Source organism: Erithacus rubecula (assembly GCF_903797595.1).
Source record: "Erithacus rubecula genome assembly, chromosome: 25".
Classification (NCBI taxonomy): domain Eukaryota; kingdom Metazoa; phylum Chordata; class Aves; order Passeriformes; family Muscicapidae; genus Erithacus; species Erithacus rubecula.
In genome coordinates, this window is record NC_136677.1 from 4,971,134 (window position 1) to 4,990,612 (window position 19,479).

Sequence of the window (19,479 nt, forward strand, 5' to 3'; positions counted from 1 at the left end):
TGAGTCTGCAAGGGTTTTAACTCAAAGCCAGCATGTGTTTCCTCTCCAGTGTCACCACCAGCATTTAGGATGGGTCAGGAATATCAGTCTGAGACAGTGCCAAGGAAAATGTCTGTATTTATCACACAGGAGTCGTGCATGCCAAGGGGCTTTTCCAGTTTTTTTTTAAATAATCACTGTGTGGCTGCTTTGCTGGAGCTTCCTAGATGTAAAAACTCCTTGTTGAGGGCAAATCCTGCTGCTTTTCCAGCAAGGAGGAAGGTGGGGATCCCCCTGGCAGTGATGCTCTGTTGAGGTGTGGGTGATGCTAAGTGGAATTCCTGCCCCAGGCTCCTGTAAAAACAAGTAGCTGATTTAAGTCAAAGAGGTTTTATATATTAGGCTATATATATATATGTATATATATATGTTTCCCTTCAGTGAAGGATTGTAGCAATGTACTGAGCCTCTTGGGTTAGGTATTTATTACAGATTTCTGTTTGGTTTTGTACAGTAGCTGTCTAGAAAGAAGAAAATAAAAAAGAAGGAAAAAAGAGATTAAAAAAGACTGTTTGAACATGCTGCTCCCACATCCCCTCTCTGAAAGCTGCAGGGAGCTCAGAGAAGGGATGTCTTTGCTCATTGTTTATCCACTCTGGTATCTGACTGGTGTTTCCCTCCTCTCTGGTACCAACCAAGCTGTGCAAGCATAACAAACCCAACCAAAATTCAGCTTTGGAATTCATCTTAAGGAGAGGGAGGAAAATATAATTTTCTGATTTTTTAGCCTCTTGTTTGTATTTGTTTTTAATTTTGAAAACAGTCTGTTTGTGGCTCTGCCTTTACCTTTTCAATAAAGGATTTCCTGACTTTAATCTCTTTGCATTTGTCTTTATTTGCACTTTTCTCAGGACTATTATCTCCATCCCAGAGAGATTTTAAATCTCTCTTTTCCCTGTCTTATTGATAATAAATGCTTCATTCAGTTTTAAGATGCTGAACCAAAACATTACATGAGAGAATAGACAAAATCCATGAAGCTGGAATTATTCTGCAGAAATTTTGAAGTAATTCTGTTTTGCAGATGCTTTATAAGCACCTACTTCTTTTCTATACATACACAGTATATCTATCTATATATATTTTATTATTATATAATTATATGGTTCTATGATAATAGAGATTATTATATATAATAGATATAATCAATATTTTATATATAATATTATGAACCATATATATAATATACATGAACCATTATAGAACCATATAATATATTGTGTATATTATGTATATATAATATCTGATGCTTATATATATTATATATACATATATATTTTATATACATTATATATATATGCATAATATACATATTATACACATAGTATCACAGAACTCTAATGATATTATATATATCATTATTAGATATATACACATTATATTATCACAGAATCCTATTACTCCATAATATATTTATATACATTATATATCATATATATTACATATACATAATATATACATATATAGTGCTATATAATTTTATAAATATTACAATCTGTAATATTATAATTTTTAAAATACAAATAATTATATTCTAGATAATGTATCTATATACATCATGGGTATTATATATATATATAAATTATATATTGTATACACACAATAATAGACATATATATAGATATATATATGTATGTATATATATATACACACACAGAATATAAATCTGTTCATACATATAGATAATTCTGGTTTATTTCCTATATATTTTTATATGGAATGGAATGGAATGGAATGGAATGGAATGGAATGGAATGGAATGGAATGGAATGGAATGGAATGGAATGGAATAGAATAGAATAGAATAGAATAGAATAGAATAGAATAGAATAGAATAGAATAGAATAGAATAGAATAGAATAGAATAGAATAGAATAGAATAGAATAGAATAGAATAGAATAGAATCTTCACTGTTACTATTATTTACATTATAACCATTCTATTATATCACATTATTATAGTATATAATACATACACACAATATTATTATTGTAACATTCTACATCATGTTATTATTGTCTATGTACTGGGGATTTCCATCCACTGATGCAGCCAGAAGATGATGCTGCAGGGGCTGCCTGTTCCCCCTGCCATGGGTTAAGCCACCACAGGATGTGTCCCCACATTAATGGGCACAGCCACTGCTGCCACTATTTATAACCAGGTGTGACATTCATTCCAGATCACTTCCCCTGGCACATGGACAGGTCCTGGCAGCTCAGTAAGGTGACAACCTGCCCTGGCTTTTCCCCCACATTTTTACTTCCTCGTTTTGTTTCATCACTAGGTTTGAGTTCAATAGTTTCAAACAATGCCAAAGGCTTTGGGATATTACCAGGTAGGGAAAAAGTCCTTAATTAAGAATATCAGTGTAACCATCATAATTTAACTTAAAAAATTAAAAAGTAGTGGGATAAGAAAATGAAATGTGGAGTAAGAAAAACCCTTATGGGAACATTTCTTACACTGTATCCACAATGGTACCAGAGAGACAACAAGGACCAGCAGGCAGAGCTGTATCTCTGCAGTCCCACCAGGAGAAATCACTGGGGAACCCTTGGCTGAACCTCCCCAGCCTGTGCTGCACATAATGCTGCTCCCCAGCCAGGGTGATTTTATTTTATGGGCATGTTTCCTCTTGAGAGCACCTCCAAAGGATGTAGGATGCCACAGGCTTCTCCCCAGGAATGAACATTGCCAGGTACCTGTTGAAATTGTGGTTTGCTCCTTGATGCCTAAGCCTCTCCCTCCAAGGACTGGGCTCTGCTGATCTCCAACCCCAGCTATGGCTGGATAATTGCTCCCCCTTATCCTTGGGCTAAAACTGATCTTTATTTCAGCAGTTTTCCTCTCTGCTGGGTCCATCCCTCCCTCCCCACGTTTGTGGACAGGAGTCAGACCTTTTCCACCCTTCATTTGCTAAACTTTGTAAGGCTCACCTCATAAAACACCTTTCCTCAGTTCTGGACTGAATTTATTACCCCTGGACAGAAGGGAGCACAGTGTCCCAGCAAGGTCACACCAGCACCCAGAGCTCCAGCCACAAATCCATCCTCATTCCTGATGGAATCATCCTTCCTGCTGTGTCCTAGAACCATAACATCCATTTTCTGCTGTTATCCTCTGCTCAGCTCATCCATCTTGGTCTTATGACCCCTCTGCTCTGTTAGATCCCTCTTTCTCCACACAGATAAATCCATCCTCAGGTATCCAAGCAAGTCTCTGGTTCCTTAGCAATGACATTTCCAAGGGGCTGTTGCAATTCAGAGCATTTTTAAAAAGTTTCTCTGCTGAATTCCTGCTTCAACCTCCTCTCCTGCCAACTAGGATGTTTTAACACTCAGCACTACTGAGGAAAAGGAAAACACTTCCAGGTCTGGGGAGGATATAAACCCCAATTCCTCCTCATGTCAGGAGAAAATCAGGAGTTTCCAAAGAGAGAAGTCAGCAGGATTGAGTTGAAGCAGATTAACTGAGCTCTGGAGACCACAACGGGCAGGAGGATGGAGAGGAAACATCTCCTGCACTCCAGGGATAAATTCAGGAGTAGGCAGCAACTCCTTGAGTGTGGGAGCAAAGATATTTTCCCTCAGGAGCTGCTGGGTCAGGGAGGTGACAGCAAGGCTGTGCAGAGAAGGTGTCACTTGCTTTGGCTGGTAATGCAGAATCCTGCCAGGAGCAGCTCCTGCTCCAAGAGCTGCTGAAGCACAGGAAAACACATCCCACAGGCTGCAGAAAGAGGGGGAGCCAGCTTCCAGCCAGAAATGGCACCTTCTGGGTGCTTGAATGGGGTAAGCAAGGGAGAGATTCAAGGATTGTAAAAAGGGGCAGATCCCATGTGAGATACACCTGGGTGTTTTTTTGGATGTATGGGACACAGAATTTCTGTTCAGACAGACAAAGGAGGCTTTAAGGGCATGGCACAACCTCCAGTCACTTTTCTCACTCTGCAGACATTGAAAGCCCTCTCCTGTTTTATACCCATCAAATTCCAGCCCAGGAACTCCTGAGACCCCTCTATGCCCCTATAAATGAGCAGTAGATGCACAGAGCAGTTTTATCACTGAATCACTCAGGGTTCACATTGGTGTTGCTCCATCTATGTCCACAAATCAATCTCACAATATTGTAAAATTAATGTAAAAGCAAATCCCATCACTGAGCAAATACCAGGAGTCAGGATTTGGCATTTCTCAGCCTCTCACTGGGAAACTGCAACTCGGTGGAAAAAGCAGATTAACAAAGGACAACCCAGTCACTTAGGAAACCTGAGCAGGTGTGAATCAATGCAGCTCACAGTGATGTGTGGAGTGCTCTGTGTCCCAAACCTGCCAGCTTCCTGCTCACAGGGAGGACTAGTTAATTACTGAATTAATTCTTTAAAAAGAAAATCAAGGTATTTCCTTTATTTTGGAGTTTTATGGCTTATTTGCAGGTCACACAGAGCAGGTTTAAAGGCTGTTGGTTTATTTCTGAAGCACACTGAGGACACAGACCATGCTTAATTTCACTGTCTTCCTGCCACTAATTTGCATAGTTTAGATTCATTTTCCCTCCTGTGCAAAGCCCAGAGCAAGTTTCAGTCCGGATACAAGCACATGTGACAACCCACAGCACTGTCTCCACTGTGCTCACCTGACACTTTATTCATGAAATTGTTACAAATCAGCATTTTGAAGCAATTTTAAAGTTGCAACAACGCATCTGGGAAGTCAGCAAGAAAAGGCACATCAGGTTCTGCATCTACTGGAAACAGCAGTGGCTCTGGGCTGACTAAAATCACTCATTCTACAATTTCACCATCAAACAGCCCCTGATTGAGACTTTTCAGAGCTTTTTGAAAGCAAGGGATGGCAGCCTGAGGTTTGTTCCGTAATCCTCTGTGATTCAGGAGTAACCATGGGTAGCCAGGAGCTGATTTCCCTGAAAGTTATGTCTCATTAAAGTGGAAACAACACCTGCAGACATGTAATCTGCTGAAATTGGCACTATTTTACTCCTGCTTTACACAGGAGGAGATTGCAATGGGAGGCTGCATGTGTCAGGATTGCAAGAGAGATCCCTTGAAATACAAAACCAGTGCAAAAGGAAGTGAAATGAGAATTAAGCAGAGTCCGACTCTCTGCTCTGGTTCTCCCCCCAGTTTTGCAAGGAAGCATCTAAAAGAATCCCTGAGTTTTCACAACTGCACGGGGGGGTTGGCCCCTTTTCTTTTTGCTGATGGAGCAGCGTGGCCTTTCCAGGGACAAGTTTTAAATTTTTTACTGCTGATTAACACTTTTGGACCATGGCTCTTCAATCTGTTTCCTGCTTCAATTTATCAAGAGCTCATCACCAAAGACAACAAACCCAAACCAACAAAAAACCACACCATAAAGCAATCCACAGAGGAAAGGGTTGCATTAAACTTGTTTATCCAAATTGGTGCAGATTTGGACCAAATTCAGAGACTGATTAATAGGGAGTGTTTGTGTGCTGGTGGGTGGTTCGTGAGGTTTTGGGAGCTGGTGAATGCAGTGGGGATGCATGTTTGGGGAGGGTGGAATACAAGGAGATGCAGATGCAGGAGCAGAGCATCCTGCTGTACACCACGGGCTGGGATGGGGGGAGGAGAACGTGAGCACTGCAACATCCTTGTGCCCGGGGATGCAGGGCTGGGGCATCCCTGTGCCGGGGGATGCAGGGCTGGAGCATCCCTGTGCCCGGGGGATGCAGGACTGGGGCGTCCCTGTGCCCGGGAATGCAGGGCTGGAGCATCCCTGCGCCCGGGAATCCCGGGCTGGAGCATCCCTGTGCCCGGGGGATGCAGGGCTGGGGCATCCCTGTGCCCGGGGGATGCAGGGCTGGGGCATCCCTGTGCCCGGGGGATGCAGGGCTGGAGCATCCCTGTGCCCGGGAATGCAGGGCTGGAGCGTCCCTGTGCCCGGGAATGCAGGGCTGGGGCATCCCTGTGCCCGGGAATCCCGGTCCAATGTGACACTCGTGCTGGGGAAGGTGGGATGTGCAGCCGGGGACGTGCATTTCCCATGCCCTCGGGGCTGTTCTGCCCTGCTGGGGACACCAGAGCCCCGTTACCCTCCGCTGGGGCGCAGCAGGAGCCGGTTTCCCTGCCGGGGTTCACAGACCCCGTTCCCATTCCCGCTGTTCCCATTGCCGTTCCCACTGTTCCCGTTCCCGCTGTTCCCGCGCCCTCTGTTCCCACTCCTGTTCACGCTGTTCCCGTTATTCCCATTCTCGCAGTTCCCTTTCCCGTTCCGTTCCCGCTGTTCCCGTTCCCATTCCCGTTCCCTTTCCCGTTCCCGTTCCCATTCCCGCTGTTCTCATTCCCGCAGTTCCCGTCTCCTTTCCCGTTCCCATTCCCGTTGTTCCCGTTCCGGCTGATCCCGTTTCCGCTGTTCCCACTCCCGTTGTTCCCGTTCCCATTCCCACTCCCGCTGTTCCCGTTCCCGCTGTTCCCGTTCCCGTTCCCATTCTCGCAGTTCCCTTTCCCATTCCCGCTCCCGTTCCCGCTGTTCCCTTTCCCGTTCCCATTCCCGTTCCCGTTCCTGTTCCCATTCCCGCAGTTTCCGTTCCCATTCCCGCAGTTCCCGTTCCCATTCCCGCAGTTCCCATTCCCACTCCCGTCCCCGTTCCCGCTGTTCCCATTCCCGTTGTTCCCGTTCCCGTTCCCATTCCCGCAGTTCTTATTCCCGTTCCCGCTGTTCCCATTCCCACTCCCGTTCCCGCTGTTCCCATTCCCACTCCCGTTCCCGTTCCCGTTCCCGTTCCCGTCCCCTCTCTCTCTCTCTCTCTCTCTCTCTCTCCCCGCGGGGTGCCGGCTCCGCTGGCCGCCGCCGGCCGCTCAGTGCGCAGGCGCGCGGCCCCGCCCCCGCCGCCGCTCGCGGTGCATTGTGGGACACAAACAAAGTGCCCGGGCGGCGCGCGCGGGAGCTCGGCCGGCGGCGCGCGCGCTCCCCCCCCCCTCCCCGCGCCCCCCCTTCCCCCGCGTGCACGCGCAGCGCGCGCGCCCCGCGCGCCCCTTCCCGCGGGGGGGTCGCGCGCCCCCCGCTCTCCCCCCCCCCCGCCCCTCCCCCCCTCCCCCGGGTTTCCCGCGCGCCGCCTGAGGGGGAGGCGGCGGCCTCCGCCCCCCCCCCCCGCGCCCCGACAACATCCCGCCGGTCCCGCCGCCCTCCGGCCCCGCCGTCATGGCCCCCAGATAGCGGCCCGGCCTCAGCGACCGCCCGCAGGTAACCGGGGAGCGCGGCCGGGCCTGGCGCGGGAGGGGGCCGCTCGGTGGCGCGGCGGCCGCTGCTGCCCCTCGGGGGCGGGGGGCGGCAGGGATCCGGCTCTGGCCTCTCTCCCCTCCCTTCGGCCCCTCCGGTCCGTTCCCCGGGCCGCGCTGCCCGCGGGGATCCCATTGCGCGGTGCACAGCCGCTGTGTCCCCTCCCGCGGGGCCGTGTCACCCCCGCCCCTCGCCGAGGGTTCCCGGGCCGCGGGCTGTCCCCTCCGCGCCGTTCGGGGCTGTCACCTTTCTCCGGGGCTGCCCCCTGCCCCTTTTCCCGGTGTTTGGCGGTGTCGCCTCCCTGTGGGACGATCCCTGCCCCGGGTTCCGTTGTTTACGGCTGTCCCGTGCCCGCGTTCGGGGTGTCCCCGGCCCAGGGAGCCGCAGCGGGGGCACACGCGGAGCTGGAGTTCCGCGGGCTGGGGGGAGTTGTGTTGTTTCCTGCATCCCGACGGGATACCTGCTGCCTCCAGTGCCGGCTCGTGGGAGGAACACAGGGATTCCCACTAGCCGAGAGGCAGAGCCTGCTGTCCCTTTGTTGTTGTTTGTTTTTTCCCTTCTGTATATTCCTTAGTGTCCATCTGCTGCTCTGCCTGTGTGTCCGTGAGGGTGTCACAGTGCTCATCTGCCAGGAGCTGCTTCGTGCTTTTCTGCTCTCCTTCCATCTCTCCAGAGTCATTTTCCTATATAAACACAATCAGCAGATTCTGGGAAGGTATCATCTGTTTCTTCCTTGCCAAAAGCCTGTTGTCTCCTTTAACACACACAGGCTGCTGGTGCCTCCCAAAATCTGCTGTACCTGTTTCCATGCACACATGGAATGAGCTCTGTGCCTGACCAGCACCTCAGGGGGCTCCTGCCTGGCTGCAGAAAGCTGCTGAGGTTTTTCCCCACCCACAGAGACACATCCTCCTCTGAATGCTGGTGTATGACTCCTCCAGCCCATCTCCTGTGCTGTTCTGCCCACTGCTGAGGGATGTGTGGCTCCTCCTCCACACTCACCAGGGTTATCCCACTGATTTCCTGCCAGAAGCTGGTGCATCCTGCACTCTGTGTGTGTTTGCACCCCTCAGGGAAGGTGCAGGCATTTCTCAGGCATGTGGAGGTTTCCACCCTGTGTCCTCTCACATCTTGGACATTCCCACAGACAGCCAGTGCCAGCTGTTCCTGTGCTTGCTGCCATCACCTCCCTGCTGGACATGCCAGAGAGGTCACCCCTGTGCCCATCTCTGATCTCTTCCTGGCTGCCTGTTACAACTTCCACCCTTTTCCTTCCTGACCCTGCAGTGGGAGACTCAGTTTTTGGTTTTTTTGCTTTGACTTTGGGGTTTCCTCTGCTGAGCAGTCCAGCAGAGTAAAATCAAGTAGTCTGTGTACTCCCAGGTATCTGCATATCCCATGGCTCTGAAATCCCATCACTTTCTCTGTTTTTGTCCATCTCAGGATTTTGTTTTCTGAGACCTTAAAGCTCCTTCCAGTGCCTGAGGAGTTTCCAGGAATGCAGGATAGAGACTTTTGACATGGTCATGGAGTGACAGGGCAAGGGGGAATGGCTTCAAATGGCAGAGGGCAGGGTTAGGGGGGATGGTGAGAAGAAATTCCTCCCTGGGAGGGTGTCAGGCCCTGGCACAGGGTGCCCAGAGCAGCTGTGGCTGCCCCAGCCCTGGGGACATTCCAGGTCAGGTTGGACAGGGCTTGGAGCAGAATGGGACAGTGGGAGGGGTCTCTGTCCATGGCAGGGGAGTTGGACATGATCTTTAAGGTCCCTTCCAACCCAATCCATTTTGTGATGCTTCTGGAATTATCATTGTCCTCATCTGATACTCTGGATTTGCCATATCCCCATGGGGAGTTTCTCAGTTTTCCCAGTTACAGTTTGGCCCTGCTTTCTTTCTGTGCTTCTGCCTGATAAGAGGTTTTTTCTTTCCCTTTGAAAAATATAATTTTAGTTATTCTGGGGGTATATCCACGTGGCAGCTCTTCCTTAGCTAGAGGTTACCCAGTTCACTCCTGAGCTGATCCCTGGCTGTGAGCTGCATGTTTCCATAGGTGAGGGGCTGGTTATTTGTCACATGCAGGACACACCTGTGACACTGCTCTGTGGACTCAAGGTGATGCTGAGCTCCCAGGAGTCTTTCAGGGAATTGGGAGGCAATGTGCTTTTCTTCTGCCCTATTGCAGCTTGGTGTCTACACCTGACAGACCCAAGGTGTGATGAGCCTGGAGACCTTGGCTGGGTTTAAGTGCAGCTATTGCAGGAGGTGGAGCTGAACCTGGGAGCTCAGACAGCTCTCCCAGTGTAAATGCTCCATTGATGTCTGACTGTTTATTCCAGGAACCAGTTACAATGCTCTAAGTGTCTCTCCCTTGGGACTTCTTCTATTTAAACAGCTGGTTCTAATCCCAGGCTGTAATTGGTGCTAACACTCCAAGCAGTCTCATTCCATGGGAAGGGAATTTCCAACCCCACTTCATCCTCCCCAGGTGGATGATGCAGGGATGCTGAGGCAGGTTTTGCCCTGGTTTTGTTTCCAGGGTGAGGGAATTCCTGCCTGTGTGTCTGTGAGGTTTGGAGGGGAGAGACTGTCCTTAGGTGTTGTTTCTGCAGGACATAGGAGTAGTCAGAGAGTGAAACTGAATCCTTGCCGTGTTTGTTGCAGCAGGAGGTTAATCATAAACTCTGGCACTTTCCAAAGGGCTGCTTTCATTCTGCAGTGTTGGTGGAGAGTTGTGCTGCTCTGAGGGTCTGCTCAGCTGTTTGCCCAGAGGATCAAAAGCAAAACAGCTTTCCCCTGTCTGAGGCTGAACAAGCACCCAGACATTGGTTTTGGTTGCATCCCCTGACTTGCTGGCAGGAGATTTTTGTATCTTTATGGCCTTTCTGGGAATGGATGTGTGGCTTTTGTGAGGTGAGGTGTTTGTGTGACCAGCATCAAGTCTTGGGTGCTTCACACTTGTGTGGGGAATTTCCCATCAGTATTTCACTGGCCTCGTCCATTTTATCTGCTAAACTTCTTTTTCATGAGCTCAGAGAGCATCTGGTGATATATGTAGCTTCACTCCTATTAAGAATTGTAATCCACTAGCTTAAAGAAGAAGAAAATCAACCTGTGACAAAGCAGTGGTGCTTTTGCTGGCATGTGACAAGGAAGGAGATGTCCCCTGACGTAGAAGGGATTGCCTGTTGACATTCTTCTCCCTCTCCCAGTTATAAGTAGGTTATCCCTGCTCAAATTATGCAACTGTGCAGACAGCCAGACTTCAGGAATTCCAAATACTTCAATGTGTCAAGTGCTGACTTCTAAATTAAATGCCAGGGTTGCAGAGCGTGTTCACAGTCTGTCGCTTGAAATGCGACATCAATCTTGGAATCGCGTGTGGCTGAGAAGGGGCAGCAACTTAATTGCTTGTTTCTTCCAGGGAATGTTGTACGAGGGTGTAGCAGCCAAACCGGGTGGGAGATGTGCCTCTACCTGTGACACTGTTTCCATATGGAAGTCAGCAGTTACAAGCAGAAAAAAAAAACAAAATAACTGCTGAAAACATTGATTTATGTAACAAATTGAAACGATTCATTCTCTGTGGCCGCTGCTGTTGCCTCAAAGCTGCAGTTTCCAGCATCTAGATCTAATTAAGTTGTTGTGTGCTTATTGCTAAGTGAACATAGGAGTCCATCACTCTTCTTGCCTTGGAGAGCAAATTGATTCTTCTAATGGTTTCACTGGATGGATGCAGGTGTCAAGGACTGCTTTGTGCAAGGTGCTGAAGTGAAATGGTGGTGGTAGGAAACGAGCTGCAAACCTGATAAAATGGGGTGACAGGAAATGGAAACGTTCAGCATTTCATTCAATTCTTACATTCCATTTAATCAGGTTAAGGAAATGGCTTAAATTGTGCATTATTTGTAAATAGTGTGTTCTTAATGCATTCCACTTTAGAGCTGGGGAAATAATTATTTCACATGAGCAGATTTAGCAGAGTAGGTGAAGGATGGGATAATAAGGCTGCAGAAAGTGCATTGGGCTCAGCATGTGGTCTGTGACAGTGGCCAGAAGTGAATCATTAGGGGAGAGTGGAGCAGCAACCCCAGGCAGCTCAGTCACCATCCCCAGCTGCTGCCTGGGAAGGGTTCTGAGCAAGAGGGTCTGAGCTGGCAGTGCCTGTTGGACCTGTCCTTGAGGGAATTGCCAAAATATTTCCAGCAGTTTGTACCTGGAGCTTCCACAGAGTTCCCTGTGATGAATCCCTCAACCTGTACAAAAACAACACCTGGATTTTGGGGTTTTAATCCCTCAACCTGTACAAAAACAACGCCTGGATTTTGGGGGTTTAATCCCTCAACCTCTACAAAAACAACACCTGGATTTTGGGGGTTTAATCCCTCAACCTGTACAAGAACAACACCTGGATTCTGGGGTTTTAATCCCTCAACCTGTACAAGAACAACACCTGGATTCTGGGGTTTTAATCCCTCAACCTCTACAAAAACAACACCTGGATTCTGGGGTTTTAATCCCTCAACCTGTACAAAAACAACACCTGGATTCTGGGGTTTTAGTCCCTCAACCTGTACAAGAACAACACCTGGATTCTGGGGTTTTTTGCTTCTATTTAAACTGTAATCTCATTGAGTCCCTCCTACCCACCTGCCTGGGTGCAGCCCCTGCCAGTCTCTTGTGCTTCCCAAGTTGGATCTTTTTAAGGCCTTTCAATAAATGCCTATTTTACTCTTTTTAGCTCTGTCTGGTCTCTGTTCCAGATCAGCCTTTCTAGGCATCAGTTCTGTGAGAAAGACTAAAGAATCTTTTTAGCATTGACACCTCATTTGTGATTTTACAGATTTCCATGTTCTCAGTTTTTTCTCATTGGGTTCTTTTCCTTTTCCAGGCTGAATATCCCAGTCTGTTTAGTGCATCTGTCTGCAGAGGCAGCTCTACATCACTTTGGGTTTGTTTTTATTTGAACACTGCTATTGTTTTGAGGTGATTTGACCACAACATTTGTTTGCTTGCTTTATCCAAGAAGACTGAATAGAGGGAGATGTGCTTTCTAATAAAGGGATACTTTGTAATTCCTCTGAGATAACATTATAAACATTTACTGTGTGTAATGTTTTATATTCAAAGTACCAATGAACACAGTAATCACAGTGAGAGATACTGTGCTGGAAATACAGATACTGAAGAAGATTTTGGTTTCTAAATACAGCTACAGATGGCCATTGGTAAGGCATTTAGTATTTGGATATTACCAAGAGAACATTATGGAAAAACTGCAGTTGTGGTGGATACCTGCCAGAGTTTAGTCTGTTGGAAGGTGTTGGAAGCAGGAAGGTGCCTGTGGAGACCTAAGAGTCCCAGAAATTACTGTGGATTTGGGAATAACTGATGGGTTCAGGGCCACATTGCTCCTGTCTTAGGGGCAGATAGTGACAGTGCTGAAACTCTGTGGTCTGACTGTTCCTGCAGTTTTCTTTCAACATCTCATGTTGGATTTTTAAGTGGATAAATCCCAATACCTACTGTGAGAAGTTTCTGTAAAATGTTAGTAAAGATGCTGGAGGTTTAAAAAAGCCCCACAAGTCTCTCCTTATGCCCAGCAAACCCATGGCTATGGTTCTGCCAGGCCAGCTTTGGCCATACAAGGGCAGACAGCTCCTACCTGTGGAGCTGCTGCTCACCTGGCCTGTGAAAGGAGGAGTGAGAGTTGCAAAAAAAAAAAAGAAGTTTATTAAGAGAAGGCATGTAGAGTTTTTACTAAACCAGCCCTGTCCATCTTGCCATAATCACAACATAAATAGAAGGGCTTGGAGGTTTTGGAGCCAAGAACTCCTTTTAGGCATTTATCTGCATAAATGAGTCATTAGGCAAATCAAGGTACACCTAGTGCTGAAAGGGTGATGACACAACCACATTCCTGCCTTGCTTGAACTTGTTGAGGATTCTTTCTGGCTGCTTCCTTTGGGAAGGTGGCTGTTGTTGATGTGTCTGTGACACCTTGGCTGCCTGGCTGGGCTAGAATGCCTGCCCTCCTCAGATCACATGGGATGGGAGATTTTTACCTTCATCTCCCCCTCCTGCTCTTTACAAAGCTTTTTTTTCAGTGTTGCTTCCAGCACTGGGGGTGTTAATGGGGCTGCTGTGCTTCAGGGAGAGTTCAGGTTTGCTTTGCCCTTTAGAAAAAAAATCATTTATTCTAGTTAATGTGGGTTTCATTAGGGTATAATGCTTCCTGGAATAAAAGTGAGAGAGAAAAGCTGTCATTTTGTGTAATAAACTCAAATATTTCAAACAACCAGTCAGCTGACAGGTAGGCTTTGTGCTGAACTAGTAAAAACTCCACTTAGCCAAATTTGGTTGTGACAAAACTTCTGGTTGTGGTTGTGCTATGCCCTGCAGTCAGTTATTTCTGTCAAACAGGAGACAAGGGAGTCACTTCCAGGGACAGGAGGGAGCACAGAGAGGTGGCAGGAATTGTTTGGGGGATAGTGGAGAGGAGGGATTCTGCACTTTGGTTGTTTTTTTGGTTGATTTTGCCTTGGAGGAAAGGAAAAAAACAATGTGTTGGTACCCACAAATGCAGGAGTTTTGTTATTTTTGTCTTTTTGACTCTTTCAGAGGATCCAGAGGAGTAGTGCTACCAAGAAAATCTTGGGCCATACTGCTTTGCTGTGCTGTTTTTCCTGATATTTCTTCCACGTGCCATCACCAGACAGGGCTTGGAAATTTTTGCTTTTGTGACTAATTTGAGAGGCTGGTTTGAGTAGTTTTCTTCATGTATATTTTCCCCAACTTTGTGTTGATAGTCTTGCAAAGCTTCTGAAAGTGAAGGCTCAAATGCTGTGGGTAGCCATGGTAAAACAAGAAAAAATAGCTTTCTGGAATTAGTTTAAATTAGCAGTTGCTGCCACGTGCAAATGAAAGTAATATATGGACATTTCTTGGCAATTTGCAGTGCTTAGAAGTATTTGATATTCAACTGGGGGTTTTGTAGTGTGGTTAAAGACCAAGGACTATAAAACTGCAGTCAACAGAGTGGGAAATGGTCATCTAACAGCTTCCCTAGACTATGAAATTTGGGAAAAACTCAACTTGAATTTGCATGGAGCAGAAGTATAAAAAAAGTTACTGAGATCACATAAAAATTATGCATGAACACAGCTATGGAAAGTGTGGTTAAATTTGAATGTGTGCCTTAGGGCTGTAACACTGTAAGCTGATTAAATTCTGAGGCACTTCCCTGCTTCAGGATATGATGAGGACTCAATTCACTTGTTGCTTTTATTCTTAAAAAAAAAAAAAAAAAGAAAAAAAAGTCGAGATTTTGTCTCATATGTTGATGGCACATTTAGTAATTTCATCACGTGTTTTTTCAGGAATTGGTGAAAACCAAAAGTACAGGCTAGTGAATCTGCTGTGAAATATCCCCAAACACTCTGTCTAGTGAAGTTCACACGTTAATTTTTATTATGAGAATGGAGGTAATTTGGTGTGGAACAAGACCTTTTCACAGTTACTGCTCATATTGTTAAACAAGGCTCAGCTTTAAGTGCTGTCAGAAAATTTGCTTTTCTGTGTTATGTGGAATGCTGATGTGAAATTGCTCCAGTGCAAGCTTTAAAGCACCAGAGGCTGGGGAAGGTGGCATTTATCTGGTTTGCTTATTCAACCATGTGAAAGCTATATTAAACTTTCTGCAGCTTCAAAAAAGCAACAAGTTAAATCTGAGTCCTTTGAAGTAGTGAATAGTAACATTCTGTTCTCCAGGGGCCATGACTTCAAATCATCACACCAAAAATTCAAAAAGCTGTCATGGCTGAGGAAAACACGACAATTCTCCCCAGATAAATCTTATTTCAGAGTGTCACTGTTGCATGAAACGTGGGTTTGCTTGGAGCCAGCAAACTTCAGTTATATAGAAAGGTAAAGAGTTTTAAAAAAGGACATAGATATTATTTCTCTATCTGTAAATGATCTCAAAAAGCAGCCTGTGGTGTCAGATCAGTTTACATACAGCAGGCACTGCTGTCCTGCCCTGATTATTGCAATCTCTGCTTTTAATGAGATGCTGAGATGAAGAGCTGCTGTGCTGCTCAGTGCCCTCAATGTTCCCTGTCACTTCTGGCTGCTGCAGTGTCCCTGCTGAAACATGGCCTGGGAAAAGATGCTCTGAAAAGGTCTAAGCACAGTTTATTTTACAGACACACTCAGGGACAGAGAAGGGAAATACACCCCAACCCTCTTCTGGAGACTCTTGCAGGAGGTTAAAATAGATGTTGACAAATACCTGGCAAGAAATTAGGCATTGCAGTAGGCTGGTGTTCTGTGTGCTTTTTATTTGGCTGTTAATTTAATTTAACAATATGGAGATCTTACTGCAAAGTCACTTTTAACTCATTAACTTCCAGTTCTCAGCTCAAGTCTGTTCTAGCTCCCTAATGGATCACATCAGATGTCAAATTCTGTTGGGTTTCCCATGAATATTGTTCTGTTCCTGGGACTCCAGTCCTCAGACATTTCTTTTTGTGTGTTGTGCTAACAATATAATATTGAATAATTAATCTTTTGATCAGCATTTTCTGAGCCAATGTCTTGGAGATCTCTGCTGAAATAAGTTCTTATGGCACTTTATAGGTAAATTCTTTAATCTCTTATTCCAAGTAGGTGAATTTATTTCAGCTGGCTCTTCATTTTGTCTGCTCACCTCTGTGTTTTCACTAACACCTCTATTTGTCATGTTAATCAAACACTGAATGAAGTTTTCATCATAGCTGGCATTTCCTCTTTTTCTCACAAATGCATTATCGATTCAGTTTGAGACACTTTAACTTCAGTAAACACAGGTGGTATCCCAATTTCTGTTTGTTTTCTTACTCCTCATTCTTGTTTCTTCAGTTTGTTTTCTTTTGGCTGGATTTCTGCACTTGTATACAAACACCTGCAATCATGTATCTTTGAGAGATGAAAACATCTCTATATTTTTTTAATAATCAGACCTTGTACACGAAATATTTGAAAGATGAAATTATCATAGTGCTAATGTTGCCAAGCTTATTTGCAGGTGTGCACCACAAAATGAGACAAGTTTTTTTAACAGTCCTGCTTCTTCTCTGGGTGCTCTGCCACCTTTTCCCTGGGAATTAAAGTATCACTGCTTAATCACAGCAGTGTCTAATGGAAACACTTTTAGACTGGCTTCTGATGAAAGGAGTGCTAACATGTTTTACACACCTACAACATGACATTTAATCTGCAACTTTTATCTGGGCCAGGAGTTGTAGCTATGCTTTAATCTTGCTGCATTAATCCAGCACACTCAGTGCCTGCATCCACAGCTCCAGGTCAGCTCTCAGTGATTCCCAACTTTTGGATTCCAAGCTTTTGCCAACTCACAGCTTGTCCCTCCAGTCAGGAGGGTCCATGCTCAGCCAGGGCCATTCTCAGAGCTGTGAGGGTGAATTTCCATTGCCCTCATGCCAAAGGGAACATTTAACAATTGAAACTTCACTGGGGACAGCTTCAGTTCCAGCCCTGTGACATTTCTGCTGTTAATAATCTCCCCATTTATCTGTGCATTGCTTTTCCACTCTAGGCCTGCTTCATGGCAGCTGTGAGCCCAACAACTCTCATTTGCCTGAGACATAACTGATGTGCAATTCCTGCCAGAAAAATTCAAAAGAGGGGATTGAAGTAGAATTAAACTCTCCTGCCAGTTTGAGATCAGACAGAGTCTTGCAGGCCCTTTCCTGTAGGCCATATCTAAGGGTTGATAAGGGACAAGAATAAATCTAAAAGTGGCATTTTCATCAGGAAATGACAAGCCAGAGCTGTATGAGACTCTGGTGCAAGTGTGTGGCTGCTGGTGAAGTTAATGAATGTGGCCTTGGAATCTGTAATTAGTACAGCCAGGCACAAGGCACCTCTTTCTCATCACAGTAGATGTTTTGGGGGTTTTTTGACTTTTATATGCTCAGGAAGTCTTGTGACATGAGGAAGATTTTAGTCATCTCACTTTGGAGACTGTGAACCTTTTCTGGAGTTTTGTAGTTTTGAATGAGGACAATTGAGATATTTGGAATTAAGCAAATATTTCTGATTTTTTCCTGGTCCCTATTGCCTTACAGCAGTTATTGTGCTTAATATCCATGGTGTAAAAATACAAAAACTCTGCAAGACCAGGGAGGAACAGGAAGTACATGCTAAGGTGTTGGTTGTTCATCTTTGGTCCAGGGAAGTTAAATCAAATACCAGGAAGGTGTAGGAGTGGATTGCAAGGATGGTGCAGTGTCTGACCATATCTCACACCTTGCTGCTGGTAAGAATTTAAACAGAATCCCAAAGTAGGAGGAATTTTTTGCTCTCTCTTGTACAGGAATATGCATTGAGAAGTTCATTAGATAAACTTTTTTTTTCATAAAGCTAGCAGTGATGAAGGCTTTGTTGCCAGAAGCAGAGGCTGGGTTTGGGTGATAATTGCAGAGGTGATAAGTGGCTGGGAGCCTTGGCAGCTCCAAGAGGAGTGTGAGCTCCTGGATTCAGCACTCAGCTGAAATTCCACTCATGCAAACCAGTCTAAGGTAATCTGTGCTCTTCTGCTTGGGGAAAGTCTGTTGGTACTGTTCCCTTAAAATGTGTATGGAAATGTTTTCTAATTTTATCCTTTCAGAAGTGTTCTGTTGCAGCTGACATCCCATCTCCACTTACAATAAAACCATTTTGTAGAGCAAATTGATGGGTTTGACACCCCACTACTTGTCTCAATGCCTTCACCAGCCCTGAGAATTAAAATGCACCTACTAGATTTGCATCATGCAAATGCATTTTTCCATGATCTGAGTCAGTTTTTTCCTATCCCCATGAAAGATTAATGTTTTCTATAGCAGTGACAGCATGAGTCAGAGCTGTAACTGTGAGCTGGGGCTCTGCCATGGCTGCACACATCTGCTTCCTTCTTGTGGCATGGTACAGTCAAAGCTTTTGTTTTCTGTTATTACAGGGTTTAATTTGGGGGAAACTGAAGAGATCTGGTAGGAATATAAAACATGTATTTCATGGACACTCTGGGACTGCCTTTTTCCTGAGTAATTCTTTTAGAAGAGGAGCTGTTGGATTCTTTTTACCTTGTCCTTTGCAGATAAACACAGTTCCTGGTCTGTTGGAGGACTTGCAGTAAAGAAATATTGTGTGTTTTTGCCCTTATTTCTTTCCTGCCCTGAAGAGATTTACCTTGATTTTTACCAAAAATGGTGGTGGGCCCTGTCACAGCTCAGGATTTCCAGGTGTGCAAATCTTTTCAGCAATTTTTTTGTGAAGAGTTGCAGCCATGGTGAGTTGGCTTTGTAAATCTCAGCTCTTAGAGCACTCATTGGAAATGTTTACCAATTCATTTCAAATTGGGGGATGAGAGTTGCTTATTGTCACAATGCAGTTTCTGGGAGTGATAAACATTCAGAGCCTCTGATAATTATATAGCCTGGTATAACTCTAATAACCTAAATAATTTTGGTTATTTACATTGAACCATGGCTGCTTCCTGGTAGTGTTTTAGTCTCTTTCCATGGAGCTGAAATCTGGTTCTGGAGTACTGCCTGCCACCCTTCAGCAGCAGCTTCTGCTGCTTTATTTAATTTAAGAAAATCTAAATTCTAGACTTTGAAACATCTCTTTGCCAGCAGCTTTTTGGAGAGAAAGGTGGCTTCTTCAAATTAGGAAGCAATTTGCCACTGTAGGATCTTTGGAAAGTGCTTTTGTAAATAAATAAATAATTTTTTTGAAACTAAGTGTGGAACAAAGGAACTGGGAGGTGAGTACAGAGCAACAAATGCTCTCTGTGAACAACACTAATGGTCATGAAGTCAGTGGCCTCAAAAGTTCTGGCACATGAACTTGTGGTGTGCCAAAACCCCAGTGGTTGTAGAAATATGTGGCCTTGTCAAATGCAGTGTTTTTGGAGTACATTGGGAAAGCACAACACACTCTTTAAATGCCTTCTGCTGTGCAGGGGAGTGGGAACTGCTGACAATAAATGGGTGGGCTGTAGTAGTTCAGCTTTCAGTTTACAGTTAGGTGAAATTTCTCTTCCATTCCAGCTCCCACGTGCAGTTCTCTGGAGTTACTTCCCTGTCATCAGCCCCTCTTGGCTGATGATCCTCCCAGGGCACTGCTCAAGAACAAAACA

General features: G+C 45.5%; 1 protein-coding gene across 4 annotated transcripts in view; it reads left to right on the forward strand.

Moving 5' to 3' along the window:
* The first annotated feature begins 7,095 nt into the window (after positions 1–7,095).
* ZBTB44 (zinc finger and BTB domain containing 44) overlaps positions 7,096–19,479 on the forward strand; it is a 37,825-nt gene continuing 25,441 nt past the window's right edge. For all 4 annotated transcript variants that reach the window (XM_079326595.1, XM_079326596.1, XM_079326597.1 and 1 more), the window contains exon 1: positions 7,096–7,266. The gene's annotated coding sequence lies outside the window, so the exon portion shown is untranslated. The remainder of the gene's footprint in view (positions 7,267–19,479) is intronic.